General features: G+C 44.7%; 1 pseudogene; it reads right to left on the bottom strand.

Annotated features, from left to right (window-relative positions):
* Positions 1-225: 225 nt before the first annotated feature.
* LOC136510654 (putative E3 ubiquitin-protein ligase LIN-1) lies at positions 226-16466 on the bottom strand (annotated as a pseudogene).
* Between the last annotated feature and the right edge of the window lie 1122 nt (positions 16467-17588).

The raw sequence follows: 17588 nt of genomic DNA, 5'->3' as shown, positions 1-17588 counted from the left end.
GCAACACTTTTAACAGACCGTAGACATTTCAACATAGTATACTTGGTTAACATTGTCCAAACAAGCACAACACAAAGTTAAATATTAGGAATGGAAATCATATGCTAAGTGTTGTTTCAACAATTATTCCATGATTATGTATTCCAATATAAATTAATGGTAGCCAAAAGAATAAAACTTTGGAGGCTCATCATTGTCCAAAATGACATCTCTTTTTTGTCACCCGAGGTAGCACATAGTGTTTTCTTAAAAAATTCAATTCTAGGATAGTATTGCACAAGTATATATGTAGATCTAAGAAATTTACTCTATCCTTTATTGACATTCACAACTCATACCTTCCCAAAACTAAAACAAACACGCACACGCACACGCACACTAGTTAGTATTTACATTATGAACCTACTACTCATTATTTTGAACAACTTGCTGATCATGGAGTTTATGCACGAACTACGCTGCTGTGTTGTGTCCTGAGGGCTTGTACAATGGTATGCTCCTCTTTTTCATGTTTCCTGTACACTCTAGCTTTCCTTTGCATTTACAAGATTGGGCCTTCCACCTGCTCCCTTTTGCTTCTACTCTTCACAACGGTATCCATGCCTGTAGGTACATTTGCAAGAATTTTTTGTTTCACCGTTATCCTCAGAGAAGCATAAATCTCAGTTCTCAAGATTAATTTGGTTGTTACTGACCTTAATTAACCCAGTTTCTGTACCACAGAAAATCATGTCGTTTGCAGTGAACAAGCTCGTTATCTTGCTTCCTGCAGATAGCCTTCCTACTTTCTGCTGCTTTTCCCTCAACCATATCTATCATAAAATCAGAAGCAAAATTAGGACTCGTGAATCCTGTATTTTCATTTGTGATCCAAGGGACAGCTTCTATTTTGGTTGCATCAGTTATGTTGTTGCTAGACCCTTTGAGCTCTTGTTGTTTTGTTGTATTATCCAGTCTGGTGGCAGCTCTCCTACTTCGTTGGTTTCAAAAAGAAAAAGGGACAGCTTCTATACTTTGACTAAATAAAAAGAAACTATAGATGGCCTTCTCGAAACGTAAGAGTTTTTGGTTCCTGGTTCTTGATAGATGATAGTGAGACCTAAATGTTAGTTCCATTAGGTATCAGGCATGCGATCGCAATGGACTGGCCAACAAATTTCAGCGAGTTCAGACTGAAATTTGTAATCAAATACAGACCTTCTGGTAGTATATTGTGCTCAAGCAGTGGAATTATCATGCCTTTTTCTTTCCATAAATTAGTGTAGCTGACATGGAAAAAAGAAAAATAATTCATGTCACCTGAATGATACTAGGGCTTCTACTGCAGTTCAAGTAGATGAAGTCTTCCACCACTGCCATGGCCTCTACACTTGTTCCCTTTGGTATTGGCATTGTCATATTAGGTTTGCATCGTTTCTTCCAATCCTGGAAATGGTTCAAAAAATTTCACATTTCTTTTCATCTCATAGCTTAAAGAGGTCAAGTTTGATCATTTCATTTTACCTTTAAGGCTGATCCTTCGACCTGAGCACCGGCACAGTACATCCAATCTCTGTATACAACAATGGAGCTAATGGATTGTTTGCTAATCATCCAGCTTCTTCTAGGTGCCCTTATCTCAATGTTGGATTCAACTGACACGTCTAGTTCCTGTAACAATCGTTCTTATTAGAGACATATATGTGTTGTACACGTTTCTGACTTGTAACACAAGCCATTCTCTTTAGATATAGTGATTCAAGATACTATTACGTGCTTTTGTAACAAAAAAACTAACCTGTATACTTGAGTCTTTGCATCCAAGGTAAGCTTTTCCTTGATATACAGCTAGAGATTTGACATGCTTGCTCCTGTAAAATGTTTGGCCTGCTTCTTGATGCACAAGAGAACTGTGACAGAATCAAAGTAAAAACACCATTATTGTTATGTGTTCCATTTGTTGAGACAATCACCAAGTGCATAGTAAATCAATAAGTACCTTGAGAACAGTTGTTCTGTGTAAGTACAAGAACTTTGTCACCACAAATATCAAGCTTTTGTACAGCCTCTCTTGTCTGAATCATCTCCACACACTCTAGCTTAGGCTGTGCCATTTCCCATACCTGCAAATGATCTTTTAATTTAACATCCTGCAATTAATTTTCTTTTGTGGTTTTAGCACTGCAGTTGAATTGGTTACCCGAATAGATTTGTCTGCTGATCCACTCAGGAGGTTCTCCCCAGTTTCTGATAGTGCAAAACAAGTCACCGCCTTCTTGTGCTCTTTTACCTCCCTGATGATTACTGCCCTCTGGCCTTTTATGTCCCATGCCTGCAGAGAACACCTGAGTATTAGGAATTTTTTAGTTATGTAAATACTACTGCATGAACTGAAGCAATGAACTTGCTGTATCAGTACAGAGTTTCTACCATTTTCCTAGTCCCTTAAGTCTTTATAAAAAGAGTACAGATTTGGTGCCCTAGGGGCTGGCGCCCTCCTTAGCTAAAATACCATGTTGTAATGTTTCAAAAATCATCACAACAATCATGTATGTAGTACACATAAAGTTAAGTATAGCCGCAACAATTCAGTTTGAAATTCATCCTAGATGCCAAGAAACAAAATAGATAAGCAATCAACCTGGCACTGTTCATCATGTGCTGACAGTGACACTTCTGTGTTTTTTAATCTCAACATCAAAGATGAATTTCAATCTGAATTGTTGACGCTACACTTAAATTTAGGTGTACTACATACATGATTTTTGAAACATTTTAACATGGTATTTTTGTCCTTTAGCTAACGAGGGCGCCAGCCCCCCTTGCCGCCATATGATTTTCCTTCTAAAAAAGGGTCCCTTCTAAGTAACTTATTTTACTCAAGAGATTTTGAGCTAATTTTATAGGTATGGGAAATTTGAAACTATGGTTATGATTTTAATTCAGACATATGGAATATATCATTACCCTGATGGTGCCATTAGAATAACCAGCAAAAAGCTGCCCTCTGAAGAATGCTATAGCAGTTGCTGCAACATTGCCTGGTTGACCAATTTCTAGAATTTGTGTATGTACACATGATACACGCTGCACTGACAACATCAGATAATTATTTCTTATGTTTAAGAAACATTTCTCACAAAGGACTAGCTAGAAATGTTGTTATAATGATCTCAGCATAGCTTCTGAAATTAACAATAGCAATCTTAAAGAACTTTTGATTAGATCAGATATAATCTTAGTCTCTTAGCTCCCAGTATAAGAAGATCTACTTGATGGTCTGTTCTTGCTGTTACTTAGGATGGCATGCCTTGTTTTCTGGAACAGGGGTAGTATGAAACAAACTAGGAAAGTGAAGGAGCTCAATTCCAACAATACTCACTGGTTTGCTGGAAAGAAAATAATCTGTAACTTGAAGTAACTCCTCAGCCATCCATGTGAATGATGAAAGCCTCCTAAGAGATTCTCGGGAACCCTCTGACAAGCTCATCAACATTTTCTTTCCTGTTGTTAAAAAAATGGTAACTTGTATAAATTATAATGCTTGGAGCTTTCCTTCAGCTTTAGATTGGATGTTTATGTTCCAAAAGTCTTTAAGATGTGCAAAATACCTATTGAATTGTACTAAATACCAAAACCATTTAATTGTAACTGGATAGAAGATAGTGATGATGTACTATTTACCTTTTCCAGAGGTGTAATTATAGAGACACATGCATGCTAGAACCCTTTCGCCAAGCTCATTTCCTGGATGAAGGTGACTTGCTATGTCATGCAACAAGATCTCACAAACAAAATATCTTATGGCATTTTCACCAAGGGCAGCCAGCTCGCTTCCGAGCCATGCACTGCATATGAGGCAATCCTGTGAGGTTTTCTTCACCTTGCTTTGCATTCCTTTGGCTAAAGCGCTGATAAACGGTACTCCTATTTTAATAATCGCTCGTGCAGATTTATTGCTCCATGTGCTTATTTCTGTATCCTGCATCATGTATCACCATTGTTATTATTATGTTCCTTACCATTAAGTTATGTTTTTTTTCTACATTTTCCAAATGAAAGAATGTTTTCATACTTAACCTGCAGGCAAGAATCAAGCCAGTCGATGTTCCTGATTGTATTTCTTTGTGATGTTGATGTGAGACCGGCTTTCTTTGTAAGCCATGCTGCAGTGTACGATTCTCCTGACCAGGAATAAGTCCCTCCAAGGTTTGAAAGAAAACATGCTGATAATGCCTGTACTCTACTATTTTCTTGAGATGATAGAGAGTCCAACAGGACTTCCATCGCTTCGTCTTGGAACACACTCCTGCCATCTGATCTCTCCTGCCAAAAGGAATATGAAACCTGCTGCTTCAGATATTGTGAGGTTACTTGCAATGTTAATAATAATATTAAATAGTCAATAATAATAATAACAATGATGAATGCCTTTATGTTGTGTTTTTGAAGCATTGATGAAACCATGAAAAACATATAGGTATGTGGGTCAAACAAAAATATTTTTGCTTTTCTGTTTTCAAAATTTTTAATGGGTTGGGATATACCTAGAGATCTTTGTTTGGATAGGAGTGCTTGGAAAACAGCTATTGACGTGCCTGAACCGTGACTAGGGGCTTATGTTGGGTTTCAACTCTAGCCTACCCCAACTTGCTTGGGACTAAAAGGCTTTGTTGTTGTTGTTTTCAAAATTTATTTGTGGTTTATACAGTAAATGCTTATTCAGACTAGGGGGATCTGGGTAGCGAACAGTGTATGTACCATCATATCCAATTGCAGGAGAAGGCTAGCTGCTAAAACCCGATGTTCAGGTTCAGTTTGATGGAGGCTGACCATCAGTGTATGCATAATTGCAATGCCACCTTGCCGTCGTATTTCTTCAAGCAGAGAGTTTGCTGAGGACCTGGAAATTTGCACAATTCAATAAGTTATTCAGACAAGTATATAACGGAGTAATTCTTTACAGGATGTGCACCATACCTGGGAATCTGTAGAATCTCATGGAAGTATTCCAGTGCAGCACACTTAGGCACGGTGCTCTTTTCGTCTCAGAAGGTGAAGGAATGGGTCCACTGGAGTAGCCTGTGACAAGAACTTCTTGCAGTTACCATTGAGACGTACACATCTGATGAGAATAGCTGCCAGGGCTACACCTTCCTCCAAGTTGTGGTTCTTTGCAACGTCTACAAGCTTAGACAGAATAGGAGGAGAGCTGAGGGAAGCCAAGTGCACATTGTTTGTTACATAGTCGAATGCTGTCACTAAGATCTCAATGAGAGCTATTGATGCTGATGTCGGTGTCAGTGGAAGCATTGCAGGCCATTTTTGGGTGCCTGAGTTACAAGCTACATGTAGAAGCGAGGGCAACAGATCCAAGTTTTTGATCTCTAAAGGTGTAGGATCCAACAGATATATCAGAATGGCTGCTTCATGTACATCTCTCTTCAATGCAATGGCTAAGTTGGATAAATGGAAGTCCTTCCTCTTGATGCCTCTCATCATATTTCTATCTTCAGATATCATGAGCAGCAGAACATAGACTGATGCCCTGACCACTTTGTCCTTTTTTGATGTGGAAATACTGTCAAGCAGCTGGTCAAGGATATCTTGCCTTACTGACGACTTGTGTCTCGCCTCTGAAGTGTTATTCAGCAATTGCCATGTAGTTGTGACTTCAGAGCCAGCATCTAGGCAGCTTTCTAGTCCATCTGAAATCAATAATTTTGATACTGCCTTCTCGAACCTCTCAAGAAAATCTACCTGACTGTCCTTTCCCCAGCGCGAGCTGACATCACTCCAATCATCACTGGCTGTGGAAGTCTTGAATTTCCTGCTCATGCTTCCTCTGGAGACTAGATCGGACAGGGAACTTTTCTTGATGAATTTGGTTGAGAAGGTGCTGAAGCATCTGAGATCGTACCTCGGCGAGCACTGCGGAAACATGGCATCCTTGGCGGAATAGTTGGATGTGGAGTATGAGTCAGCATTCTTCAGCTCCAGGACCGAATTTGATAGATTATTCAGTGAGCCATGAGATCTGTTTGATTGCAAGCAGTTTGATTTCATCTCATGGTCATCTACCTGGTACATTGGAGATTCTGGAGCGTATATCATTGCATTTTCAGGAGATGTGCACCACGTCAGATTCTTGTTGTGGTTTGATCTAAGCAAAGATGGTACCAAAAAAAAGAAATTTGAGGTTAGGCAGCTCAAGAAACAGTACCACAGACAATGTCATGCTAGGCACTTTCGCAAAAGAAAAAAGTGCCACAGACAATGTCAAATGGAGTACCTTTCATGTAGTTTAGCTGCCAAGAAATCTGCATCTATGGGCATGATCTTTGCTGACCTTCCTTTGTCATATGGAGCTGCCTGCTTCAGATGAATTAAATGCCATTTAAATCTAAGGGTTAAAGCCCACCACATATACAAAGTCCAGGCAACGACTTCGGTAAAAATTATAAACAACATATTCAGTTTTTAGTTCTCCATTAACACAAATCTTTGGTCTCTGTAGGCATGTATCTCTAATCATTCAGATTTTCAACTTTGGTGAAGATAATTCACATGGATGAATGATGTAAAACTGTACTGCTGATAAATGTGGTACAATAAAAAGTGAAGCAAAGTTCGTCTACTGAAAATGGTAATTTATCCCTTCACCAGTATAATTTTCAATGAAGCTTTGAATGCTAGAGTCGAGTTTGTTTTACCTCGCTATCACTTTCTTCACTAGAATCAAGATGTGAGTAGAAGGAAACGGGCGAATTGGACTGGGACTTCTGGAGCATCTCATGGAGGCACCTGCTATCAGAGCTCCCTTTGGTATCTTCCTGGAAATCTTGATCTGCAATGCTGAGAAAATCCTTCAGCTTGGCGAGACCATCATGAACACCAAATTTTGATGCAGAGACCGTGCTAATTCCTCCACGATCAACCGAATGGTTCGTTCTATCCTGCAACAATGCCAGATTCACTGTCAGTTCTCAAATGCAGGTCAGATCAACTCTTGTATGCACACACAACAACGTGTGAAGACATGTATACAACAGATGATACTTACCTCCGAAGAATTCAACCATCTCGAAATGGCAGGGCTTCCAGATCTTCCTACCTGAAGACACCTGCTCATGGAAGTATATATCTTCAGAGTTCTGAGAGTGAGACAACTGTGCCTTTCTTTTCTAGATACCTACAGAAGCACTACTGCGTAGACAGGGTATATTGACAATGCAGCAACTACACTGACAGCATGATTTCACCCATTGGCTATTTAAACTATATATAGCTGTAGACAATGCAGCAGTACTGAAGATGATCTCTCTAGATGGTGCTATCATTCTGCAGGCATGCACTTGCAGTGGACCAGGATGGTTTAGTGTACATGCTTGTCTCAAGCCGGAAGTGGAGAATCTTTGGCCCCCCAGCTTTGCTTCAGGGATATTAGCCCAGGGAATGTGAAGATAGCATTGGCCAAAAAGGTGCGAGGCATTTTGCCTTTAGATTCCCTTTTGGAAAAGAGAGCTCTGATCTTTCCGTTTTTTGCTTAAATGGACTCTCAGTGCTGACTTTTGCTTCACATGTATTTTGTGAAAGAGATTTTTTTGTGTGTTTCAAATAATAATAATTAATTATTCAAGAAAAAGGGCACCTCTTGTTTTGGTTTGGATTAAGCAATTAGGATAGCTTTTGCTCATAAATTGAGAATTTGCAGCCTTTAAGATTTTCTTATATTATTGCAATATTTTCTCTATTATCAGCAAAATACAGCAAGAACCTTTATATGTATAAAAAATATCCTCTTTTTTTTGAGAATATATCCTTTCTTTTTCTTTGCATGAAAAGCCATGTGGAAAAAAAATAGAATGGAGAAAAGGGCCTAATAAAAAAAGTGAATATGAACATGGAGAAAAAGGCATGCATAGCAAAAAAAAAAAAAAAAAAAAAAAAAAAAAAAAAAAAAAACAGAGAAAAGAAAACTTTAGCGGCCCCTACTTCAGCACATCATAGTCCTATCAGCCTGCCGTGAAAAGTTATCCCTTTTCAATTTCCAGTCGACTCATTAGCGTGCCATGCAGCGTCACTCACAAGTGTACCGTAGAGTCGTAGACACGTACAACCATACGTAACGTATACGTATCACGTATGCCGTTATAACTGCCGCGGTAAAGTTGCTGTAAAGTTGCCTGTTTTCTTGGGCGACAGACGAGTTACTCACCCGCCATTTTGCGCGCCGTCGGCGGCCACGACCTTGTAGTACATGAGCCAGTCCTTGTAACGCCTGGCCGCGCGGCGCGCCGCGTCGTCTTCGCCGGCGCCGCCGGCCATGGCGAGCACGCCCCCGTCGAACAGCCCCTCCCAGAGCGCGCGGGGAGCGAGCCCGGAGCGGTGGGCGCCGCCGTCCTCGCGGCCGGTGCCGGCCACCGCGGCGGGGCACACGGCGACGGCCTGCAGGAGGTCCATGGCCATCTGCCACGCGTCCCCCTGCGCGCACCGCACGAGCGCGAGGTAGAAGTAGGCGCACGCGGCGACGCGGCGGTTGTCCAGCCCCGCCGTCTCGCCGTGCTCCGGCAGCAGCGCGGGGGCCTGCAGCGCCTCCTCGACGCCCGCGAGGCAGACGGCGGCCGCCGCCGCGCCGTCGACGACGGATGGCGGGAGGAGCGCGTCGATGGAGCCGTGGAGCGCGGCTAGGACGGCCTCATCGTCGTCATCGTTCTCCTCCTCGTCCTGGCCGCCGGAGAGGTTGTTACGACAACGGTGGCGCAGGGGAGGCGTGAGCAGAGCGAGGCAGCGGCGGCGCGTGGCGTGGAGCGCTGCGGGGTCGGCGAGGAGCGCGCGCAGGTGGTGGTGGAGGAAGGCGATGAGGGAGTCCATGCAAGTGCGCGGCGGCGGCATTGCGGTTTGTGTCGCCGCAATGCCGGTGCTCAGCAGCAAGCTCTTTCGTCGTCACCAGTCACTACCACCAGGAACAGGATGTGGTGGCGTGAGTGAAGCCTGGTTGCACTGGTTCATGGCAATCTTGGTTTGGTATGGGGAGCAACTGGTCCCTGTCCGTCCCCTCGTGACTTCATGGACGCAAGCTAGCAGGAGTGTGGATTGCAGAGGGAGAGAGAGATTATTTGGGAGGTTATAAATCTTCCCGTGAGTGTGTGAGCGTTGTGAAGAAATTAATAATAATATAAAGTATATGAAGCGTTGAATGAGAAGTGGGGGTTACACTCACACTCTTACACTGTACTGTTAGTTATGCTGATTGTCTTCAATTGGAGGGTTTATTTTCTCCCCCACAAACCAAAGTTGTGTGAAAAAATGTAGGAACAGAAAAGACATACACTAGCTATACAAGCACTCCTTCCGTTTATTTATAGATCTTTAATTCTTTATAAATTATTATGGCTAACAGTTAATCAAATTACATGCGTGCTTAATGCAGAAAACTTGTATAGATTGAATCCACGTTTGACAGGTTCTTTAGTACTACGTTTAGTGTATAGCAATTGATGTTATATTGTTTATATAAAAAATACTCTTGCTTGTTACATTTTCACTACCGGAATCCTTAAATTTGCCGAGTGTTTTTATGTTTGCCGAGTGTATTCCCTCGGACACTCGGCGAACAAGTTCTTTGCCAAGTGCTGCGATAAAAACACTCGGCAAAAAAAAAAAAAAAAAAACAATCGGCAAATAAGGGGTTTGCCGAGTGTAAAAAAAGAACACTCGGCAAAGATAAGGTTTGCCGAGTGTAAAAAAAACACTTGACAAAGAAATAAATTTTTTTTCCTAGAAAAGAAGGAGAAGAAAAAAAAACTTTGTCGAGTGCCTGATCTAGGACACTCGGCAAACAAAAAATATCTTCAACACCCAGCGCCCCACTCTCTTCCTCCGCACGCACCCGGCCCCCAGCGCCCCCTTCCTTTTCTTCCCCGGCATCTGGCCCCCCTCCCCTCCTCTCCCTTTCTTCCCACCGCCAGCGCCCCTCCCCCTCCTCTCCCTCTCTTCCCCGGCGGCGGATCCGGTGCGGCTGCCCCCTCCTCTCCCTCTCTTCCCACCGCCGGCGCCCCTCCCCCTCCTCTCCCTCTCTTCCCCGGCGGCGGATCCGGCGCGGCCACCCCCTCCTCTCCCTCTCTTCCCCGGCGGCGGATCCGCCGCGGCCGCCCCCTCCTCTCTCTTCCCCGGCGGCGGATCTGACGCGGCCGCCCCCTCCTCTACCTCTCTTCCCCGGCGGCGGATCCGGCGTGGCCGCCCCCTCCTCTCCCTCTCTTCCCACCGCCGGCGCCCCTCCCCCTCCTCTCCCTCTCTTCCCCGGCGGCGGATACGGCGCGGCCACCCCTCCTTTCCCTCTCTTCCCCGGATCTGGCGGCCGCGCCCTCCTCTCCCTCTCTTCCCCGGCGTGGTGGTGGTGGCCGGTGGTGGTTCATGGCGGCGGCCGTGAAGCCGGGGAGCGGAGGCGAGACACAGGGGAAGGGCGCCGCCAAGGAGACCGACGGCGGCCGGCGGAGACCGTCCGGTGGTGGCTTTTTTTTTCGAAATAGGTCCGTGTATTCTTTACCACCTATTATTAGTACTTGGATGGGATCGTCTGACAATGTACATAACAAGAGAACAAAAACATGGCAAAAAGAAACTTCAGATTCTTTATTTACGTGTTTGGGGAATCGTAATATCATAGCATGCATACCCTAATTTAATTATTATTACTCATGTTCTTGTTAGCTTCATATATAGCAGTACTTGAATTTAACACCCATGGATAGCCCTGTAGCACCGGATAACTTTTAAGAATTATTAGAGTTTGAGAAAAAAAACATAATTAAAGGCGCCAATACTTAAGTTTTAAACAGTGTATGATACGCTCAATTTAGCCAAAACCATTTGAGAATAGGGTTAGTTTAGAATAGACAATACATTTGACGACGATGACATACTTGCCTACTATAGTGCTCCCTCTATTTTAAATTATAAGACGTTTTGGTTTTTTCAATTACAATAATTTCTATATTTATCTAGATATAGTGTATATCTAAGTTCATAACAAAAACTATATATATATATATATATATATATATATATATATATATATATATATATATATATATATATATATATATATATATATATATATATATATATATATATATTGTGCTTGCTCTGTTGCTCATGCATTAATTAATTAGTCTATTTCCATCTCCATTTTCCTCGACGATCTGAAGATGCCCAAGAAAAGTAGTTGCTATGTCCACGACTGAGGCCAAGGATATGCAGTAATGAAGGTGATATAGTGTATTAGGTTAGCCCTATAATATTAAAACAATTGGATTATAAAATATTTTGTTCAGTTTAGGAAGAAGAGAGAATGATACGGTAGTTCTTTCTAAAGAGGTAAGCTCACACATTTTTCTATGATTTATATGTCTATGCTCACATGTTCTTCCATATCAATATGTTAGGTTACTCCATTGTCGAAGGTTGTCTTATCGGCTCTCTAACCTTGAAGGGGAGGTATTTATGCTATGGTTGTTTCATATACCCAATTAAAGTCCTTCAACATTCAGGTAAAATGAATTCCCAATAAAAATGAATTGGATCAACCCAGAACCCAAAAGGTCATGTCACTATAATGCAACGCAAGAGGTCAGATCAGAAAAGGCTTGTATAATACAAAATGACCCTTGGGGCACTACGGTTTGCAATTGTTAATGACCAATGGGAATAAAGAAGTATTCAAGCAATAAGGTCCATAGCTAGGAGGCTAGGACTAGCATGGTTTTACACCTTCACTTTGCCGTGGTGTCTTGTTGCAGCTTGTCTAGGAGTGCATGCCCGCAGGGACAAAGGTGTCCTGAAGCAAGCTGGCCACCAGGCTCCAATCTTGACGCATGCACAAAGGGTACATGAAGAGTGGGCCCCGTTCGGTTTACCTTATAATCCGCACTATTTAGCTTGTTTTTTCAGCCAGAACAGTGTTTTTCTCTCACAACAATTCAGGCAGAACAGTGTTTTTCAGCCAATTCAGCCAAATTTCAGCAAGTCGAACGGGCCTGAAGAGCGAGCTTCTTGAGCCACTGAATTATTGTTGGTGCTCTCTGCTAGGGTCCAAAGCTGAGAGAGGGGTTGTTAATGTATATCCTAACAACCTGCTGGCTGGTGCCGTGGTGCGTATGTGTGCTGATGGGGATGTACACGGTGCACTATATCTGTTTTGTGCTCTGTGAAGATCTTGAGAGGCCACCAACTCTGTTGCATCCTATATATCAGCATGTATTTCTTTTTTTTCCGCCAAAGTCAGTGCCATTACTCACCATTCTTCACTGGTGAAGACCTTGATGCTGTTGTTCTTGGCTGGCTTCGCCCCTGTAAAAAACACTAGTATATACGATCACATAACAAAATCCTTGATGAGGTATATTTTGCAGGCAGGAACCTTGATCTACTTTGCATATATATGTTTGAACAAACCAATGCAACAACGAGGTGATTGATGATACACACTGCACGTACTACAGAAGATCAAGGCAAGGGAAGGGTGTAGGGCGTGCACCGGCCAGCATCTTGGCCTGGCACGGCGGCATGCGTCACGAGCCTGGTGTCCAATCGCCGAGAGCAACAAGAGGCCAAAGGACTGGATTAGTTTACACGGCGCAACATTCCAAGGGTCACAAGACCAACCGATCGATCGATCGACGCCCACCTTGCGTTGCACGGAAGCATGCATCTCACATAATAAAATGCAGACAACGACTCTTGAAAATGCATATGGATGTACCTTACTACCGGTAAACAATCATGTATATATGCAACAAAACAAAATGTGCTTCTAGAGGCACTGTGTTTCACATATATTCCACGGTGTTAACTGACCACCAAAGCTCAACTCTTCCATGGCAGTGGCAACTTGGCAACATGCATGCAGAGACAGAGAGTTGTGACATGCTAATGCTACGCACTTCGTTCAGAACCACATGCCCTCCGTGGCTGATGGTTCCATGCATGAGAGTGGATGCGGCAGTGTTAGCAGTGGGGAAGACTTGGGAAGGAAGAAGAAGTAGCAGAGCAGTAAACGCAACAGAATAGCGAGGACGAAGTATTTGGTTTACAATTCTGATAACTCTCTCTTCTTTCTCTGCTATCTTTATACTATCTAGTTAGATCAGGCTGGGACGAGGAACTTGGCATTGGGCTTGGACACCCGCTTGGGCCTTGACTTGCTCTCCACAGGCGAGTTCTCCACTGAGTCCGGTTATGAGCAGTATTGCTAACATCCCCCACCGCTTCAAAACCAGCATGTCCCCATGCTGGAGCCCGAGGAAACTGCACATAAGGCAAGTTCATGATCCTGAGTCCATGTGAATTGCACATCCTTACGAAGAAGATTATATAAGGGTTTGGCAATGATGCCAAAATGTTTGACAAATTTCCTATAGTAGCCTGCCAAACCTAAAGAGGCTCTCACATCCTTGACATTTTTGGGCTGAGGCCAATTGACTATTGCTTGCACTTTGGTAGAGCCAGTAGTGATTCCAGCTCCAATGATTACATGACCCAAGTAGGCAATAGAGGACTGAGCAAACTTACATTTGGAAAACTTGATTTTCCATTGATCATCACTGAGCCATTGCAAGACTAATGCCAAATGCTTGATGTGCTCCTCATAAGTTCTGCTGTAGATGAGAATATCATCAAAAAAGACAATGACAAATTTCCTCAAGCCAGGAGCCAGGGTAACATTCATAGCCCCTTGAAAGGTTCTAGGTGCTCCAGTCAAACCAAAAGCCATAACCCTGAATTCATAGTGGTCTAAGTGTGTTTGGAAAGTAGTTTTATGTTCCTCCCCTGGCTGCAACAGAATTTGGTGAAAGCCAGCCCTTAGATCCAAATTGGAGAACCACTGAGCATGAGCAAGTTCATCCATTAGCTGATAAAAAATTGGGACTACAAATTTGGACTTGAGAGTGATTGCATTTAAATGACTGAAGTCAACACAGAACCTGAAACCACCATCCTTTTTAGGAACCAACAAAACTGGAGAAGAAAATAGGCTAGCACTTGGCTGGATTAATCCTTACTGCAGCATATCTTGAACCTGCTTCTCCATTTCATCCTTCAATTTTTGGTGGGTACTTGTATGGTCTGAGTGCAACAGGTTTAGCTCCAGGTAACAATGGTATTGAATGGTTGCAAGCTCTTGAAGGAGGCAGCTGAGTAGGGGGCTCAAATAGGTGAGCAAATGTATGTATCAAGGACTGAATCTCCATAGGTAACTCATTCAATTGCTGGTCAGGAATTGTTGAAACATCGGTTTCTAACAAGGGTGAGAAGTGGGCGGAGGCCTTCGTCTTAGGTCGGGGTCTCCGCCCGAGATGGGCGGAGGCCGGCCTCCGCCTAAGACGGGCGGAGGTCCCTGAACGCAGCGCACTTCTGTCGGACAAAATCCTCTGTCGGAGGCTCCAGACAGAAGGTCGCTAAACGAGGTATTCAGTAGGCTTTGGCCAAGTAGGAGTAAGAGAAAGGGGCGGAGGCCCTCGGCTTTGGCCGATGCTTCGGACTCGGGCTTTGGCTCAGGCTCATGCCTGAAGGAGAGAGTGAGGATCAAGTACCGACTCACAAGAACTAGGGTTTCATAATTGCTTCACCAACCTTCCTTCTCACAGTTACAAGTGTTCCCTATTTATAGGGCTCAACTACCACTTTACAGAGTTTACAATCAGTGCCCCTCAACTGCTACGGTACATTCCAGGAATATTTCAGCCCTAGTGTCTAACCTCAGGGGTGTTCTCATCACACCATCTCACGATGTCTTCATCTTGGGCCTAAGCCGACGCCCACTAGAGGCCCATCAACTGTCCTCACGTATGCCTTGCTGACCTGATCGTTCCTTGATGGGCCTCCGCCGCCCTGGGGAACACCTTCGCCATGATTACTGCGCTTGGCCTCCGCTGTCCCGGGGAGAGCCTCCACCATCCTAGGGAGAAACTCCACCGTCATTCTTGTACTAGGCCTCCGCCGTCTTGGGAAGAGCCTCCGCTGGCTAGGCCTCGCCGTCTTGGGGAGAGCCTCCGCCGGCTAGGCCTCCGCCGTCTTGGGGGGAAGCCTCCGCCGGCTAGGCCTCCGCCCGTCTTGGGGAGAGCCTCCGCCGGCTGGGCCTCCGCCGTCTTGGGGAGAGCCTCCGCCGGCCGGGCCTCCGCCGTCTTGGGGAGAGCCTCCGCATGCTAGCCTCAACCGTCTTGGGGAGAGCCTCCGTCGGCTAGGCCTCCGCCATTATTCCTTCATCAGGCCTCTTCGAGGGGGAGTTGACCCATACTCCGTATGGGCTCCCCCAACAGTAGCCCCTCAGCTACTAGGTTATGGACAGTACTACATGACCTGGTAGATGTTCATACAAGAAGAGGCACTATACAACCCAGATCTTGGTTGCGAGGATTGCCCTCCGCAACCCGTTCATGCACGCCTCGCTAAAAACTCCATCCCAAAAACCCTGTGGGAAAAAAGGGCATGGAGAAAAGAGCACGCGCATGACTCTAACCTATACATGCACTAATTCCTTAGGCTTTCAGCTCTGGGTGCCTTTATCTTCCAGATTTCTTCATCTATGGCCTTCGGCTCCTTCTGCTGCTTCTATGGCATGGTTCATCGGCTTCGCTCGGTGCTCTGATCTTCATTTCTGGGACCTTCACTGATGCGTAGGTCTGTATCCTTGAGGCCTTTGCTTCTGATGTCTTTTTGGCGCGCAGGTGTGTCTCCAAGGCCCGATGTGTGGGCCTTCGTCTCCATGTCTTCTCGGTGCAGGGGTCTTCAATCGCCTTCGGGTCTTCCGCCTCTGGTATCACCTCGGCGTGTGGGTCTCCACCTCCGAGGCCTTCCCAGGTCTTCATCTTTCGGGGTCCTTGCCTCTAGTACCTTCACGATGCTCAGGCCTTTGCTTCCAAAGCCTTCGCAGGTGTTCATCTCCGAGGTCTTCACCTCCGAGTCTGGTATCGTCTTGGCGTGCTGGCCTCGTAGGCCTTCGACTTTTCTTCGGGCGGAGGTCTTCATCTCCGATCCTTCTTTGGGCGGAGGTCTTCATCTCCGATCCTTCTTCGGGCGGAGGTCTTCATCTCCGATCCTTCTTTAGGCGGAGGTCTTTGACTTTTCTTCGGGCGGAGGTCTTCATCTCCGATCCTTCTTTGGGCGGAGGTCTTCGACTAAATCTTCGCTCACGAGCGCCAGACAAAAGACCTCACACTCCTGAGTGGTTGGTCCTCCGGTGCACTCCCCTAGCCCCTCTTGGCTGGCGTTTGTGGCCGAGTTTTTAGCCACGATTGGTGTAGTCGACGTAGTCGTAGTAGTGGAAGTAGGTGTTCAGAACCAAGTTTGCCGATGTAGACGTCGACGAAGGTGTTGTAGAACTTGGTGTCGAAGGTGTCGACGGAGGTTCTTGAGCCATATTGCAAAAGTTGTTTGACAGAGGCGATGTTGTTGTACACGATGAAGGTGTCGATGAAGCCCCTCATGCCGTCGCGTTGGCGGAGGCTAGTTGTCATGGTTTTGCCGAAGGCCCTCCTGCAAAGCTGCTTGGCGAAGGCCCTCCTAAGAAAAAGGTGTTTTGGCGGAGGCGATATTGTTGAAGTTACCGAAGGCGAAGGCAATGCCGACATAGACGCCGACGCCTGCGTGTCGAAGGCCGGAGAAGTCATAAAAATGCAACTGAGTTGATCTCCTGCATTTTTAGGGACTTAGGTTGGGCATTATAGCTTCGTCGAATATCGACTTGCTTTGCAAGTCTTTCGACACCCGGAAAGGCACTGGCTTTCCCACTAGCTGCAAAAGATGGTTAGTCATTTATATGATACGTGAAGTTAGCACGAGAGCCTTAGCTTCGTGACCTGGTGCCCGTGTTGGTTCAGGACTTCTTCCAGGATTTGATGCATAGAGTCACGGCACCCGTGTATTCTGGGCACGACAGCCTTAGCTTCGTGACCTGGTGCCCTGTGTTGTTTCGGGACTTCTTCCAGGATTTTGATGCATAGAGTCATGGCACCCTGTGTATTCTCGGGACTTCTTCCGGGTGGCCCGAGCCATGCATTGCAATGTACTTACGCAATATATGTATGCTGATGATGAGAATGATAGCATTTGCGCAAAAATATTTAAAAGGTGTAAAGTTATTATGCATCCTGCAAAAATGATGGTAAAGTTTGAATAAAGATAAGCTCTGCATTATATGAGAGGGTTATAGTTCAGATAGCTTGCGAAGGCTGTCATTTGAGGACCTGCACGGGTATGGATGTAACTAGTATTGAATATATAAGTAATCAGTTCCCTACGAAGGTTATACACAATAACATTGTGTTGATGCATATTATAAATACTTGAGAAAGAGATTGAATAACACAACCTGCAAAAATGAGAGAAAGTGTTAGCGTTAGACGGCTCAAAGGTTTAGTCACTGCCGAAGGTCTATTGCTGATGGAAACCAACTGACTGATGAAGGCCAGTAACTGACAAAGTTTGCTAACTGTCGAAGGCCTATGACTGATGGAGGTTGCTAAAAACCAATAATAGGTGAAGTCCACTAACTCATGAAGACCATGACTGTCGAAAGCCCAAACTGACGAAGGCCAAAGACTGACAAA

Source organism: Miscanthus floridulus, chromosome 16, assembly GCF_019320115.1.
Source record: "Miscanthus floridulus cultivar M001 chromosome 16, ASM1932011v1, whole genome shotgun sequence".
NCBI classification, from domain to species: Eukaryota; Viridiplantae; Streptophyta; class Magnoliopsida; order Poales; family Poaceae; genus Miscanthus; species Miscanthus floridulus.
The sequence above is the reverse complement of the archived record's forward strand: the minus strand, read 5'-3'. Positions and strand labels throughout refer to the sequence as shown.